The following is a 16,388-nucleotide window of genomic DNA, read 5'->3' as shown; positions in this document are numbered from 1 at the left end:
TTTGATGGGTTATGTGAAAACCCTAAATCGGCCGATTATTGCATGAATATGATTGTTAGGATTCTTGTTAGTTGGATAATAGATTAATAACTAGATTGATATTGATACATGATTGATTGTTGTTCTTGATTTGAATTAAAACACAAACCCTAATCTTGTATGTATGGTGTGATTGATATGCATGGATAGTAGTTATAGTGTCTAGAGGGTTATATGGATGCATGATAGTTCATAGGTTGTGATTATGTTGAGTTTTGATGTGAACAGATTCTGGACAGAATGTATATACGATGTTTAACTGACTGTAACGAAGTGTAAACGTGAAAATTGATTGAGATTGTGGGTACTGCAGTAAACTAGGTTGAGTCTAGTTTCTATGAAGTATAAATTCGTAATTTTTGGATAAGTGGAAGTATACTTTTATGATTTTACAAAAACGTGATGCAAAGCTGAGCTGTTAGACCTGCTGTTAGGTTATGTTGTAAATGTTATATCTCATGAACCACGAGACCAATTGGGTTGGTTCCACTTCTGGAAGTTGACTCACTGAGTTAGGAACCAAACCCAAGTGGTCTTGCATTTATTGTATTTTTCGTTTAACGGGAATTGCAAATAACATTCTGATGTGCATGAATCTGACTGATATAAGTTAGCTGTAATGTTTTGATCATTATGAACAATCTATATGGAATAAAAATAAGATAAAAGATGTTCTGGAAACCTAAGATATGTATGCTCCTGTGGTAATTTTTGGTGAATTAATTGAGACGTTATAATGGGTAAACTAGTGCAATCTTTCAAGTAGAAATTCTGTCATAACGAAACTAGCTGCTGAGTTGTATAGGAATGCATGAAATATGATAGTTTTTATATAATTGTTGTATTTTGACCAAAATACCCTTGCGGGGAATAGTTGCTAGTTGATTGCCATGAATTGACCAAATTGCCCTTATGGGGAATAATGGTTAGTTAGTCTTTGTTTGTTGACCAAAATGCCCTTACGGGAATAATTGCTAATAAGTATGTTATTAATACGTGACACGAAAGTAATTGCTCACTCATGTATCGTATCACAATTGTACTTGTTCAACTCACACACGATTCACAAACGAAACACGAAACATGTTACGTGCATAGGTATTATGTGCCGAGTCTAGAGACTCGTTAAATGTTCCGCTACTTAGAAAATCTCTTTGTTATTTTAGAACGCTAGAGAGTTTTCTACGACGCGCATCACTTGGTGATCTAGATCGGATATTCTTCGCAAACAGTGAGTTCACTTACCCCACTCTTAAACTGTTTTCAAACGTTTTTCACTTGGGGGAGATAACATACTCCGATAAACATATTTTCTGAGATAAACGCATATGAAAGATTTTGTTATAAATTATATATCACTTGTAAAGGCTAAGCGGCATACATAACATTTGAAGTCCCACACATCGGACCGGTTAATATTTGGAATAGCGAGTCACTTTTGGGTAGTACTACTGGGTTTGACAAACCCCACCCGACGCTAAGCTCAACTGGAGGTTGAGTGGGTGTAAATTTTGGCTAACACTTACCATGGTCTGGAGGACCTGGTGACGGGCACTTGATAAACAGTCAGCTTCGGTCGCGAGCCACTTAGCGATACTTGTTGTATAGATTAGCTATCTATCGATATATAATTTGACATAACACTATCTGGTAATGCAAAACACTTAAACGCTGTAACGTGGTTACACGCTTAAACGCTGTAACGTGGTTACACACTTAAACGCTGTAACGTGGTTACACACTTAAACGCTGTAACGTGGTTACACACTCAAACGTCGTAACGGGGTTACGCAACATTTAAACGTCGTAACGAGGTTACGCAAAACGCTAAACGATTTATCTTATTTTACTTGTGAACTCACCAACCTTGTGTTGACACTTTTAGTATGTTATTCTCAGGTAGCCGAGGCGGGCGCGCGGTTTAGGAGCATGCATTAATGAAAACACTTTTATTCTGCAAACTTAATTTTAACAGTTACATTTGGTTTTAAGTCGTCCTGCGTGACGCAACTTTTGAATTAAGGTTTTACGCTTCCGCACTTACTTTCATTTAAACGTTTTTCTTTGGTTTGGTTATAACTAATGATTCCGATCCTGCCAGTTCACACCCTCTGACGGTAAAACTCCGTTAGTGGATTTTGAGGGTGTGACAGATTGGTATCAGAGCCATTGGTTATAGCGAACTAGAAACTGCATGCATACTAGACTATAACCGCGACGACCCATTAGTTATAATGATACGCACTGCATAGGTTTGTGTAGTCTTGAAATCTTATTTCTTTACCTCCTTTACTCATACGCGCGCATATACCCGGCCTACCTGTAGAAATGTCGACGCCACCCTCATCATCATCCGATTCGATGACGCATGCTCACGGGAAGGAACCGCAGTTACCTACTGCCTCGCCACCCCGCGTAGTCCCGGAACTCGAAGCTCCTGCACCGAAGAGGTACCGCCTATCCGGAGGCTTGTATGACAACGACGTTAGCTGGGAATGGTACCCCAACATGATCAGACGTATGGTCTACCGTGAACAAGTTCCCCCATTGCCTCACCCGAACCACCCTGCTTACCCTAACACTCTACCACCTATAACCGAACCTGTAGAGCGAGTTCTCGCAGCTGTCGTTTCTTGTTTGGAGCGTGATGTGGGTTACATGCGCTACACTAGAGAAAATGTTGCCAGACTGTTTAAAGATGGAACCGAGACTCAGGAGGAGATTGCCCGCATGGCAGCGGCAATGAAAGAAATTCAAGAGACTAGTGAGCAACAAACCAAGGTTATGATGAAGATACAAGCCGAGATGATAGACTTGCAAGAGCAACTCCAAGAAGCAAGGACCCGAACCGAAATAGCATTAGAACGTTGCGATATCCTACAAATGCAACTTGCCCAGAACGTAGCAGAACCTGAGGCAGAGCCCGAGGCAGAGCCTGATGTAGAACCTGAAGAAGATCCCGAAGAGGAGCCTGAGGAGGATCCCGAGGAAGATCCCGAGGAGGAACCCGAAGAAGAACCGGAGGAGGAACCGGCTGAGGAGGAGGCACATTCAGAGGTGTCCTCAGATGACGACATTTAGTGATGATGACACTTAGATGGAGGGGTTGTCTCCATCCGAACTATTATTTTTCTATGATTTTAAGGATTGATTGGAAATACTTTGTAGCGAATACAATGGTTTTAATCATGAATTTTTAATTAGACTAATAAGTGGTTGTGATGTGATGTTGTTTTTTTTTCTTACCTATCTTTTATTGCATGTATGGTGTGTTGTATATGAAAGAAAAATTCACGTTTTATACTATGATTCTAGGAAATGGCCGGAAGAAACGCTGGACGAGGACGTGGTAACATCAGCATGACTGCAGCTGAACTCCAAACCCTGCTGAATGACCATGTTGCTGCCGCTTTAGCTGCACACGTTCAAAATCAAACAGGAGGTCCGAATGGAACATGTACCTTCAAGAACTACTTAGACTGCAAGCCCAGTACGTTTAAAGGCACTGAGGGAGCTATAGGCTTCCTGCGTTGGGCTGAGAAGGCCGAGTCGGCCTTTGAGATGTGTAATTGTCCCCCTGCCAGTAGGGTCAAATTCGCTGCTGGGACACTTGAGGATTCCGCCCTCACTTGGTGGAATTCGAACGTCCAGATCCTTGGATTGGAACTGGCTAACGCGATGAACTGGGAGGAGTTCAAAAACATGATGCGAGAGGAGTACTGTCCGAGGGAAGAAATTTCGAAGTTAGAGTCGGAGTTTTGGTCGTTGAAAATGGTGGGTTCAGAGATTGAAGCCTACACTACTCGTTCGCACGAGTTGGCAGTGATGTGTCCGCGGATGGTGGATCCGCCGAGCAAGAGAATAGAGATGTACATTGATGGGTTAGCACCACAGATTCAGGGTATGGTGACGTCTTCCAGACCAGCCACGATCCAACAAGCGATCCGTTTGGCTCACAAACTGACGGATCAGGCTGTGACCCAGGGTGCGTTACCACCGAGGGGTTCGACTGTTAAAGCCCGTGACAACCCGAGTAATGACCACGTCAGCAACAGTAACAACAACAGCAACCCGAACAGCGGGAAGAGAAAGTTTGACAACACCAGATCTTCATCCTCAAACCTCCCACCGCAACACCACTACCGTAAGCCCGAATTTACTCGGAGTTTCAACACTCAGAATCACAACAACAACAACAACGGTAGCGGGCAGGTTTCGAGCGGATATGTTGGGAAATATCCAAAGTGCAACAGGTGCAACTTTCATCATGTTGGTCAGTGTGACCGTGTCAAGTGTCAAAGATGCGGAAAGATAGGTCACCAAGCGAAGGAATGTAGAGGAGACCTAGCGGCGAAGGGTGCTCCTAAGCCACCGATGACGACTAAGGGATGTTTTGAATGTGGACAGGAAGGTTATTTCCGGAAGGATTGCCCCAAGCTGAAACATAATGACAACAATGGGGGCAATGGAAGTGGCAGTAACGGTGGAGGAAATGGCAAAGGAAGAGCGTTTGTGATTGGATCGGGTCAAGCCCGCAGAGATCCGCATGTGGTGTCTGGTAAGTTCCCTGTAAACGATTGTTTTGCTTCTGTTTTGTTTGACACTGGAGCTGATAGGAGTTTTGTGTCAAAGGCCTTTAGCCAACTTTTAAACCTTACTCCAACCCCGTTAGACGCTAAGTTTCCTGTTGAATTAGCTAACGGTAAAACTGTAATAACAACTCATATACTTGCGGGATGTAAGTTGAAACTGTCAGGTCATGTCTTTGATATCGACCTTATTCCTTTTACGCTTAGTAGTTTCGATGTCGTTGTCGGCATGGACTGGTTATCCGAGAACCGAGCGGAGATTATATGCCATGATAAGATAGTCCATATTACCACCCCTTCCGGCGAAATCATTTCGGTCCGAGGCGAGAGAAGCGGCATGACCACCAGCGTCATTACCCTTATGAAGGCACAGAAGTATTTACGAAAGGGTCATCCGGCAGTTTTGGCGCAGATTGTTGAGAAACCCGCGGAGGAGAAAAGAATTGAAGACATACCGGTTGTGCGAGACTTTCCGGAAGTTTTCCCGGAGGATTTACCTGGACTCCCTCCTATTCGTCAAGTCGAATTTCAGATCGAGTTGACACCCGGTGCAGCACCCATAGCACGAGCCCCGTATCGGCTCGCACCGGCGGAACTTCAGGAGTTGTCCACCCAGTTGCAAGATTTGTTGGATAAAGGTTTTATCCGACCTAGCTCATCGCCATGGGGAGCCCCTGTCTTGTTTGTCCGAAAGAAAGACGGGACTTTCCGAATGTGCATCGACTACCGGGAGTTGAACAAAGTGACGGTCAAGAACCGTTATCCTTTACCCCGAATTGATGATTTGTTTGACCAGCTTCAGGGATCGAGTTACTACTCGAAGATCGATCTACGATCCGGTTATCACCAGCTGAGAGTGCGCGAAGAAGATATTTCAAAAACGGCTTTCAGAACACGGTATGGTCACTACGAGTTTTCGGTTATGCCTTTTGGCCTAACCAACGCACCAGCCGTATTTATGGATCTCATGAATCGAGTATGCAAGGCGTACCTCGACAAGTTTGTGATTGTTTTCATTGATGATATTCTCGTCTACTCCAAGAACGAGACTGACCACGAAGAGCATTTAAGGATAATTCTGGAACTACTGAAGAAGGAACAACTGTATGCTAAACTCTCGAAATGTGAATTTTGGCTTCGCGAGGTTCACTTCTTAGGACATGTGATCAACGAGAATGGTATCCATGTCGATCCCGGTAAGGTAGAGGCCATCAAAAACTGGGAAGCACCTAAGACTCCGACTGAGGTGCGACAATTCCTAGGATTGGCCGGCTACTATCGGCGTTTCATCGAGGGATTTTCAAAGATTGCTCAACCCCTCACCGCTTTGACTCACAAGGGCACTAAGTACAACTGGGGTGACGCGCAAGAAACCGCTTTTCAACTGTTGAAAACCAAGCTTTGTAGCGCCCCTATTTTAGCTCTCCCCGAGGGAACGGAAAACTTTGAGGTACACTGTGACGCATCTATACAAGGTCTCGGTTGTGTGCTGATGCAACTCGAGAAGGTTATAGCCTACGCCTCTAGACAACTACGGGTTCACGAGAAGAACTACACGACCCACGATTTGGAACTCGGAGCTGTAGTGTTTGCTCTAAAGATATGGAGGCATTACTTGTACGGTACCAAGTTTACCATTTACACCGACCACAAGAGTCTCCAACATATCTACGATCAGAAAGAGCTGAACATGCGACAGCGTCGTTGGGTCGAGCTGCTTAAAGATTATGATTGTGCCATCAAGTACCACCCTGGCAAGGCCAATGTGGTGGCCGACGCCCTCAGCAGGAAAGAAACAGATAAACCCAGACGAGTGAGAGCATTGCAACTCACGATTCATGCCAGCTTACCCGATCAGATTCGCGATGCGCAACTGGAAGCTTTGAAAGATGATAATCTTCCATCGGAACTCATGCGGGGCATGAGCAAGCAACTTGAAACCAGATCGGACGGGGTCCGATATTTTGAGAACCGGATTTGGGTTCCACGATACGGAGAGTTGAGAACTCTAGTGATGGACGAAGCTCACAAGTCCCGATATTCTATCCACCCTGGCTCAGATAAAATGTATCATGATTTAAAGGAACTTTACTGGTGGCCGAACATGAAAGCCGACATTGCCACCTACGTGAGCAAATGCTTGACTTGTGCCAGAGTCAAGATAGAATACCAGAAACCATCTGGTCTACTGCAACAACCGGAACTCCCAATGTGGAAATGGGAACAAATCTCAATGGACTTTATTACGGGTTTGCCTAAGACACCGACGGGATGCGATACCATCTGGGTGATCGTTGACCGATTGACTAAATCGGCAAACTTCTTAGCAATTAAAGAAACAGACAAAATGGAAAGACTGACTCGTGTCTACATGAAGGAAGTAGTGTCGAGACACGGAGTGCCTGTCTCGATCATTTCCGATCGAGATTCTCGTTTTACCTCACACTTTTGGAAGTCGCTGCAAAGCGCACTGGGCACACGTCTTGATATGAGTACCGCATACCATCCTCAGACGGATGGGCAAAGTGAACGGACTATCCAGACCCTGGAGGATATGTTGCGTGCATGCGTCTTAGATTTCGGAAAAAGTTGGGAACCCCACTTACCCTTGGTAGAGTTTTCGTATAATAACAGCTACCACGCAAGTATTAAGGCAGCGCCGTTTGAAGCGCTGTACGGACGGAAGTGTCGATCACCACTCTGCTGGGCAGAGGTGGGTGATAGCCAAATCACTGGTCCGGAACTGGTACTCGAAACCTCGGAAAAGATTGTTCAAATCCGAAATCGCATGGCAGCAGCACGAGATCGCCAAAAGAGTTACGCCGACAAGCGCAGAAAACCTCTCGAATTTCAAGTGAACGATCGGGTGTTACTCAAAGTCTCACCTTGGAAAGGTGTGGTTCGCTTTGGTAAGCGAAACAAACTCAACCCACGGTATGTTGGTCCGTACCGGATAACTGAGCGCATTGGTCCGGTGGCGTACCGACTGGATCTACCAACAGAACTCAGTGGCGTACACGATGTATTCCACGTATCAAATTTGAAGAAATGCCTATCTGATGAAACCCAAGTAGTCCCTTTGGAGGAACTACAAGTCGATGAACAGTTACGGTTCATTGAGGAACCAGTCGAGGTTTTGGATTGGGAAACCAAAACGCTCAAACGCAGCAAAATTCCAATTGTTAAAGTTCGTTGGAACTCGAGACGTGGACCGGAGTTCACATGGAAACGCGAGGATCACATGATGAAAAAGTATCCTCACCTTTTCGAAGGGCTAACCAAACACCGAAAATCGCGAAACCCGGCAAACCGTCAAACATCACCGGAGGTATGAACTAAATTTCGGGACGAAATTTCTTTCTACTAGGGGATGATATGACAAACTGAAAATCTTTCTTACTTTTTTCAGGCTCTCATCACGACTTGACTCAAATTTTCGGGACGAAAATTCTTTAACATGGGAATGATGTGACAATCGCCAATTCCAGGTTAACCTCGTTAACTCAACTCCGTTAATTCAAACTTTAAGATCGTTGAATCTATAACGCATACTTCATTACATTTAAACTAGGGTTTAAATGACGCTTAACACTTACTACATGTGTAGTAGTCTTTCGGGATTTGCACCGAAACGCAAACGATCGAGGAATAAACGAAGCACACTAAAACACTAATGATGTGATAACTATGTGTTAGGATTATGTGTTATATCATTGTCATGATTATGTGTTATATTATTGTCATGATTATGTGCAAGTTAGGATAGAATGTTCTAGAAAAACAACACTTGAAAGTAGAAGGACTAGAGTGTAACTTGTTTGCTTATAAATATATCCTAAACTAAACCCTAACTTATTATTATTATCCTAAACCTAAATCCCGATCGGCTCTCTCTCCCTCTCTTGATCCACGGCTGCCGTCCACCACCACACACACATACACATCAAATCAAGAGATTAATCCAAGAACTAGGTGCTAGGAAGGTATACTTGATCATCTCTTACCTCTTTGATTGTTTAATTTGATGTTTGATGGGTTATGTGAAAACCCTAAATCGGCCGATTATTGCATGAATATGATTGTTAGGATTCTTGTTAGTTGGATAATAGATTAATAACTAGATTGATATTGATACATGATTGATTGTTGTTCTTGATTTGAATTAAAACACAAACCCTAATCTTGTATGTATGGTGTGATTGATATGCATGGATAGTAGTTATAGTGTCTAGAGGGTTATATGGATGCATGATAGTTCATAGGTTGTGATTATGTTGAGTTTTGATGTGAACAGATTCTGGACAGAATGTATATACGATGTTTAACTGACTGTAACGAAGTGTAAACGTGAAAATTGATTGAGATTGTGGGTACTGCAGTAAACTAGGTTGAGTCTAGTTTCTATGAAGTATAAATTCGTAATTTTTGGATAAGTGGAAGTATACTTTTATGATTTTACAAAAACGTGATGCAAAGCTGAGCTGTTAGACCTGCTGTTAGGTTATGTTGTAAATGTTATATCTCATGAACCACGAGACCAATTGGGTTGGTTCCACTTCTGGAAGTTGACTCACTGAGTTAGGAACCAAACCCAAGTGGTCTTGCATTTATTGGATTTTTCGTTTAACGGGAATTGCAAATAACATTCTGATGTGCATGAATCTGACTGATATAAGTTAGCTGTAATGTTTTGATCATTATGAACAATCTATATGGAATAAAAATAAGATAAAAGATGTTCTGGAAACCTAAGATATGTATGCTCCTGTGGTAATTTTTGGTGAATTAATTGAGACGTTATAATGGGTAAACTAGTGCAATCTTTCAAGTAGAAATTCTGTCATAACGAAACTAGCTGCTGAGTTGTATAGGAATGCATGAAATATGATAGTTTTTATATAATTGTTGTATTTTGACCAAAATACCCTTGCGGGGAATAGTTGCTAGTTGATTGCCATGAATTGACCAAATTGCCCTTATGGGGAATAATGGTTAGTTAGTCTTTGTTTGTTGACCAAAATGCCCTTACGGGAATAATTGCTAATAAGTATGTTATTAATACGTGACACGAAAGTAATTGCTCACTCATGTATCGTATCACAATTGTACTTGTTCAAGTCACACACGATTCACAAACGAAACACGAAACATGTTACGTGCATAGGTATTATGTGTCGAGTCTAGAGACTCGTTAAATGTTCCGCTACTTAGAAAATCTCTTTGTTATTTTAGAACGCTAGAGAGTTTTCTACGACGCGCATCACTTGGTGATCTAGATCGGATATTCTTCGCAAACAGTGAGTTCACTTACCCCACTCTTAAACTGTTTTCAAACGTTTTTCACTTGGGGGAGATAACATACTCCGATAAACATATTTTCTGAGATAAACGCATATGAAAGATTTTGTTATAAATTATATATCACTTGTAAAGGCTAAGCGGCATACATAACATTTGAAGTCCCACACATCGGACCGGTTAATATTTGGAATAGCGAGTCACTTTTGGGTAGTACTACTGGGTTTGACAAACCCCACCCGACGCTAAGCTCAACTGGAGGTTGAGTGGGTGTAAATTTTGGCTAACACTTACCATGGTCTGGAGGACCTGGTGACGGGCACTTGATAAACAGTCAGCTTCGGTCGCGAGCCACTTAGCGATACTTGTTGTATAGATTAGCTACCTATCGATATATAATTTGACATAACACTATCTGGTAATGCAAAACACTTAAACGCTGTAACGTGGTTACACGCTTAAACGCTGTAACGTGGTTACACACTTAAACGCTGTAACGTGGTTACACACTTAAACGCTGTAACGTGGTTACACACTCAAACGTCGTAACGGGGTTACGCAACATTTAAACGTCGTAACGAGGTTACGCAAAACGCTAAACGATTTATCTTATTTTACTTGTGAACTCACCAACCTTGTGTTGACACTTTTAGTATGTTATTCTCAGGTAGCCGAGGCGGGCGCGCGGTTTAGGAGCATGCATTAATGAAAACACTTTTATTCTGCAAACTTAATTTTAACAGTTACATTTGGTTTTAAGTCGTCCTGCGTGACGCAACTTTTGAATTAAGGTTTTACGCTTCCGCACTTACTTTCATTTAAACGTTTTTCTTTGGTTTGGTTATAACTAATGATTCCGATCCTGCCAGTTCACACCCTCTGACGGTAAAACTCCGTTAGTGGATTTTGAGGGTGTGACAACTTTAATAAAATATTATTATATTTAAAAGACGGGATTTTAAAACACCCGTTAATTTGTACATAAGTGTTTGGATTACAAAACCGTGTTTCACATTATTTTATTTATAAAATATCCATTGAGCCATCAGATCGTCTAACGGCTACTCTTCTTCTCCAAACAATTATTCTCCATTACCTGTAAAACAGTTATAAAAATACGTCAGCAACACATGCTGGTGAACATGCTGACACAAAACATTTAAGTTACTTAGTTATCTCCTCGGGTATCTTATGACCCGGCCCATCGTGGCTTAGGAAACAAAAGTTAAATACGCTATTATAAACCTCCAGTTATACTTGAAACCTCTCAGCGATACCGCAGCATCGAGGTCTTAGCAACTATTCAATATACACGAGATAATCCCCTCTCGAACATTACTTAGGTCCAGCCCAACGTGGCGGAGGTATTAGCAAGTGTGGTGCGGTGTGCCCACCGTCTACCCACATATGTAAGGATCCAGACAAACGTATACAATAGCCTGAGGGCCAGCATTACTTTTGTTTATAAAGTTTTAGGGATATAATCCCATGAAAATATTCAAGTTTGTTTTATAAAAAGTTGGACGTATTCACCTTTCTTCTTGGTTGGTGTTTCTCACCAATTGCATAACCTTTACCTTGACATTTTATAAGTACTAGATCAATGATCTAGCTTCAGACCTTTAGTCCGATTGCATAACCTTTACCTTGACATTTTATCTTTTTATAAATATAAGGACCTCTAGTCCTTTCTTGTTAATCACTTATAAACCTTTGTTTCTTCTTCGTGAAGAAACATATATTTCAACTTTCTTTTATTATAAAAAATACTTAATAAAATTTTATACATAATAGAGAAGTATTATTTTATCGATAATCTCGACTTTATAGAATCTTATTTCCACTTTATAAAATCAAGGTACAGGCTATATCCCTGACTAGGGTCTAAGCCATTTATAATATAATAATCGGGCAGAACCCCTACCTTGAATGGCTTATTACTCGAAATGCCTATGCTCTACTTTGGACCGCACTTCTACTTGGATCGCATTTCTACTTGTGGAGAGGTCGAGAGAGAGTATCTAGGTAGAGTTATGGCACGCATTTCGAGGTAAGACTTGTCGGGATATCGCCATATCGGGGTTGTGGCATGCTTATCGAGGTAATGTGTGATTGGGAGTGTGAATTGGATGAGTGAGGACCACCCCCATGGCCGGCCTATTTGTAGAAATGTTCCTGCATTTTCGCGTATCGCGAAGGTGCACTAGCTTCGCTGAGTCGCCGCGTAGGCTTGCCACGTGTCGCTACGGTATCACCACGTGTCCTGTATCTTCGCGTATCACGAAGATGTAAAATGTGGATTCTTCGCGTATCGCGAAGATGCAAAACTTTGAATCTGTTCATTTTTGGTCCCTGATCTTTTGGTAACTTGTCATATCTTGATTTCGTCTCATCATTTAAAAATACAAAGGCGGCTCGCAGCGATGGGCAAAGTGCGTCATCAAAGCGCCACATTGCGGCCATCGCCCTTCACCCGTGCCCGTGCACGTCGGGTGCTTCGCACCCTCCTCTGAGAGTGGTTGACCACATAAGAACATTTCCATGGAATGTTCTCTCCTTATAAAGTGCTTAATTTTTGTTTCTTTCTCCGATGTGGGATGGAGTCTCCTTACTCCATTACTTAACATAAGCTACTTCTATTCTTTGTCTTATTTTTCTTTTTACTTTTGCCATGAATATTTTTAGTCCTTAAGTATTATTAGTTTGTCAAATTTGGACCAAAATTTTCGTGATGTTACAAGAAGTTCACTTGGAGCGGCAACGCGAAAAGCATTTCGAACTCCTCGCAAAGGATCTATCGCATCTAGATCCGATCACGCGGCTGTTTTTGGAGGAAAAAAAGCAATGATAATTGCCAAATATGCAAACGAGGACAAGGACGACAACGACAAATGTTAGTTATATGTTGGTTATGTTTTTTATATTTATGTTTTTTATTTGTATGTTTTTTATTTTTATTTTTTTATTTGTATGGTTTTTATTTTTATTATTTGCATGTTTTTTTTTTTGTTTTTTTTTATTTCTATGTTTTTTATTTTATTTAAATTTTAATTTTAGTATTACTATATTATTATTTAATTTTTATTAAATTGTGTTTGGGCTTCGATGCCCCCCACCGTAGAGAGACATTATAGGTTGTGGCTTCGATGCCCCCAGTGCCCATGTGACGCTGACGTAACACTGTGAAGGGGTTTCGATGCCTCCCACCACAGAGAACAACCTAACAATGACCCGAAGGCCCAAAAAATTTATCCTAAACATTAATATGATATATCATAAACACATGATCAATATTAACCCTGCACTCAGTAGTCTGTAAGAGTTTCAAGACATCATTTTAGATACAATACATTCTTTCTCAAAATCTTGTTAAATACACATTGAGTGATAATTTTCAATATATTCTACCATAAAACAACTAAACTATTGTAACTATTAATAAAAATTTCATTTAGGTCTAGCTTTATACATTGTAGCTGCACCATATGTATTATAGTCATCAGCCCTCTTTGCATTTTGGAATGCACAACAACCCACAAAATAAATTATAATGAGAAGCAAAACCAAGATGATGTTGAGAACCGATAGTCTATGCCAGTCCCGTCTCACATCCTCTAGCACCCCGGCGTTGCATGAGTCACACTCGTAGCACAACACGTTAGGATCATTGTTCCATTTATAGCAGTCGGCATCTTGTGTCATCACATGCGCTTGGTGGTTTGCAACAACCCGACTACATAAATAAACCAAAACATTATCAAAATATAAAATGATTTGAACTTTATGAAATTCGCCTGGGAAATTTCAGAATTGATAACTTGGATTATCCAGGAGTCGTATATGCAAAGACAAGACAAGATGGTAGTATTATTTTGATTGTGAATTTCATGAACCAGATGAAAGAACGCATGACCAAATGATCGGGAAATCACTTTTGCACGTTAAGCGGTTGGTAACAATTACCATTTGAATTTTGAGTTTAATTAAAAATCCGTTATTTTGACTTACGATTTATGTGTGACAAAATCCGAAAAATTCATTTCCTAATGAACTTTTAATACAACAATAATTGTCAAAATAAACATTTCCAAGCTGACCTAGTAGCTCGACCCTAACTAGGGGCGCCGCCCTTTGGACTGCTATCAGGGGTACTGCACCCAGACCCCACCAAAGGGGCGTTGCCCTTTGAAAACTCCATTGATTAGTGGTTTCGCTCTAACATCATAATAAACTCAAACAAACGTCCACTTTTCAATCCGACTAGACTAAAATATCTAACAAAATTTATATGTATCATTGGTAAATGAAAAATAATATGGTACCTGAATTGGTGACAAGTTTCTAGTCCAATAGTCAACTGGACTCCACATAACAATCTTACTACATGTCTTGGATCCCAAAATGCAACTTCTAACAGTCATCCAATAACTAGGATTCTCAATCCTCTTCCTTAGCCAAGGTGAATAACTTTGCAAGTGATACTCCTTGTAAACCCGACCCGGGACATCCACACCGCCACCCGGGCCCACAACCACGAACCCAAAAACCGTCACAGCCAACAAGGCAGCGATCAAGAACAACATAACCGCTAGGTACAACCACAACGCCCACACCACATGATAACACGCCCCTATAAACCCCGCCAATGATACAAGCAAGATCACAAAGCCCAATATCATAAGCGGCCGTTGGAGGAAGCTTTCGCATGTGACGGTGCTTTTCGCCATCCATAAGCCGCCTCCGATTATTGGCATTGATATTAAGAGTGTCAATAGGTTCAAGAAACCTGTCAATGTGTTGCTAACTCTTGTCATTTTGGCTTCTTGCTAAATGATTTCTTATGAGTTCATAGTTTCTCTAGCTTTAAATGATCTTATTGTTGTATAAAGCTATGTGGATTCAAATTTATGTATATCTGGCTAATGCTTTTTAGTCATTATGGGTATGAAGGAACTTTAAAGTTTAATATACAAAGCAAGGAAATGACTAAAATGCACTTCTCAGCCATTAAGTAAACTTCAATTCTAAGTGAGAGAGTTCACTTTTATACCCATGGATTGTTGAGCTTTAGAAGTTTCTTCTAGGGATTTGTAAAATAAATTTTGATATTTAAAAACTATATATACATATAAATATAAAAAGTAACAAAAGTACACTCAAATAATATGTTAACATACAACAATTTTTATAAAAAACGTTAGTTATTATGAGTTATTTAGAGTTCTTAAATAATTTAAGAGTTTTGTAATAATACTCATCATTATACTATATTATTAAAAAGAAGATTTACTCTCCTTGCATATTCACTATTTCATTTTGATACAAAATTTTAAACACGTAGTACAATATTATAATACATATTTTCTTAGTTCACATTGTAGGTTTGATAGAAATTAACAAAACCAAATCTTCAACAACAATGTTACACTTTTACCTCTCAAATTTGTGTAATTTACTCCCCTCGAGTTTTACCTATAGTTTTTTGTGACACAATCTTATTACTTTGTTTTCTTTGTTTTCCTCTTATAACTTTATAAATTTTGATTTTTATAAAATTCATATTATACCATTATGACAAGCTTATATTTATCTACGTTTTGATGTAAATTTCATTCAAAACGAAGACGTGTGTCATAATGTACAAGTTATCGACGCGCACATATAAACCATCCAAGCTACTTCAAGGTTTCGATTTTGTTATAAACTTTTTTTCTCTTAAAACTTTAAGAACACGTTTCATAATGGAAACAATTTTCCATTACGATATCTTTATTTTTATCAACGTTTCGATATAAATAACGTTTCCTTTTTTTAACGCTTAACAGGCCGCAACGGCAAAACACGGGTCCTATAACTATTTATTTAAGTACGAGTATATAAGTTTAGTATGGGGTGAGGGGCAATATGGTAAATGTGTACAAAGGTAGTTTCTTTTGAACAGGGCTATATCTTTATTATTTCTGAGGCTCCACTAATTTTGCTTTGTAAAAAGAAGTTGATATCACATCAATCGACATCTGTAAATAACATAATATGTTACAAAATAATGTTGGCGTTTCCTTCTTTGCTACCTACAACACCAATATCTAGCAATCCAACAATGCAAAATAATATCACCATAAATCGACATCTTTAAATAACATAATATTTTTTTTTCTATTCATTCAAACGATTATTCTTAAAAAAAAAAGAAAAGAAAAACTAGATAATTTTTTAACCAACAAAGACCTAAAATATTCATAATAATGCGAGAACCGAGAGGAAAGGTGAGTACCTTAGAAGAAGAATTACAAAGCAGCTCGATGACCTTTAAGATTTTTGAATTCCTCAATTATGGATTCCGAATCAAATGTTTCAGCAATTTCTTTTTCTATGTAGACCACCAAGCTATTCGCGAGATACCCATCTGACATCTTATTGCGAAGGCGATTCTTGAATATTTTCATTGATGAAAACCCCATC

The 16,388-nt window shown here is 40.2% G+C and overlaps 1 pseudogene across 1 annotated transcript; it reads right to left on the bottom strand.

Annotated features, from left to right (window-relative positions):
* Nucleotides 1–13,373: 13,373 nt before the first annotated feature.
* LOC143548538 (tetraspanin-5-like) lies at nucleotides 13,374–14,837 on the bottom strand (annotated as a pseudogene). Its single transcript, XR_013137974.1, has 2 exons — nucleotides 14,249–14,837; nucleotides 13,374–13,659 (listed from the first exon to the last, which is right to left on the bottom strand). The product of XR_013137974.1 is annotated as a tetraspanin-5-like (transcript).
* Between the last annotated feature and the right edge of the window lie 1,551 nt (nucleotides 14,838–16,388).

The sequence above is a fragment of the Bidens hawaiensis genome, unplaced genomic scaffold (assembly GCF_021521415.1).
Source record: "Bidens hawaiensis isolate Kalapana, Puna unplaced genomic scaffold, B.hawaiensis_p1.1 tig00015194_1, whole genome shotgun sequence".
NCBI classification, from domain to species: Eukaryota; Viridiplantae; Streptophyta; class Magnoliopsida; order Asterales; family Asteraceae; genus Bidens; species Bidens hawaiensis.
This window is presented reverse-complemented; position numbering and strand designations above follow the sequence as displayed.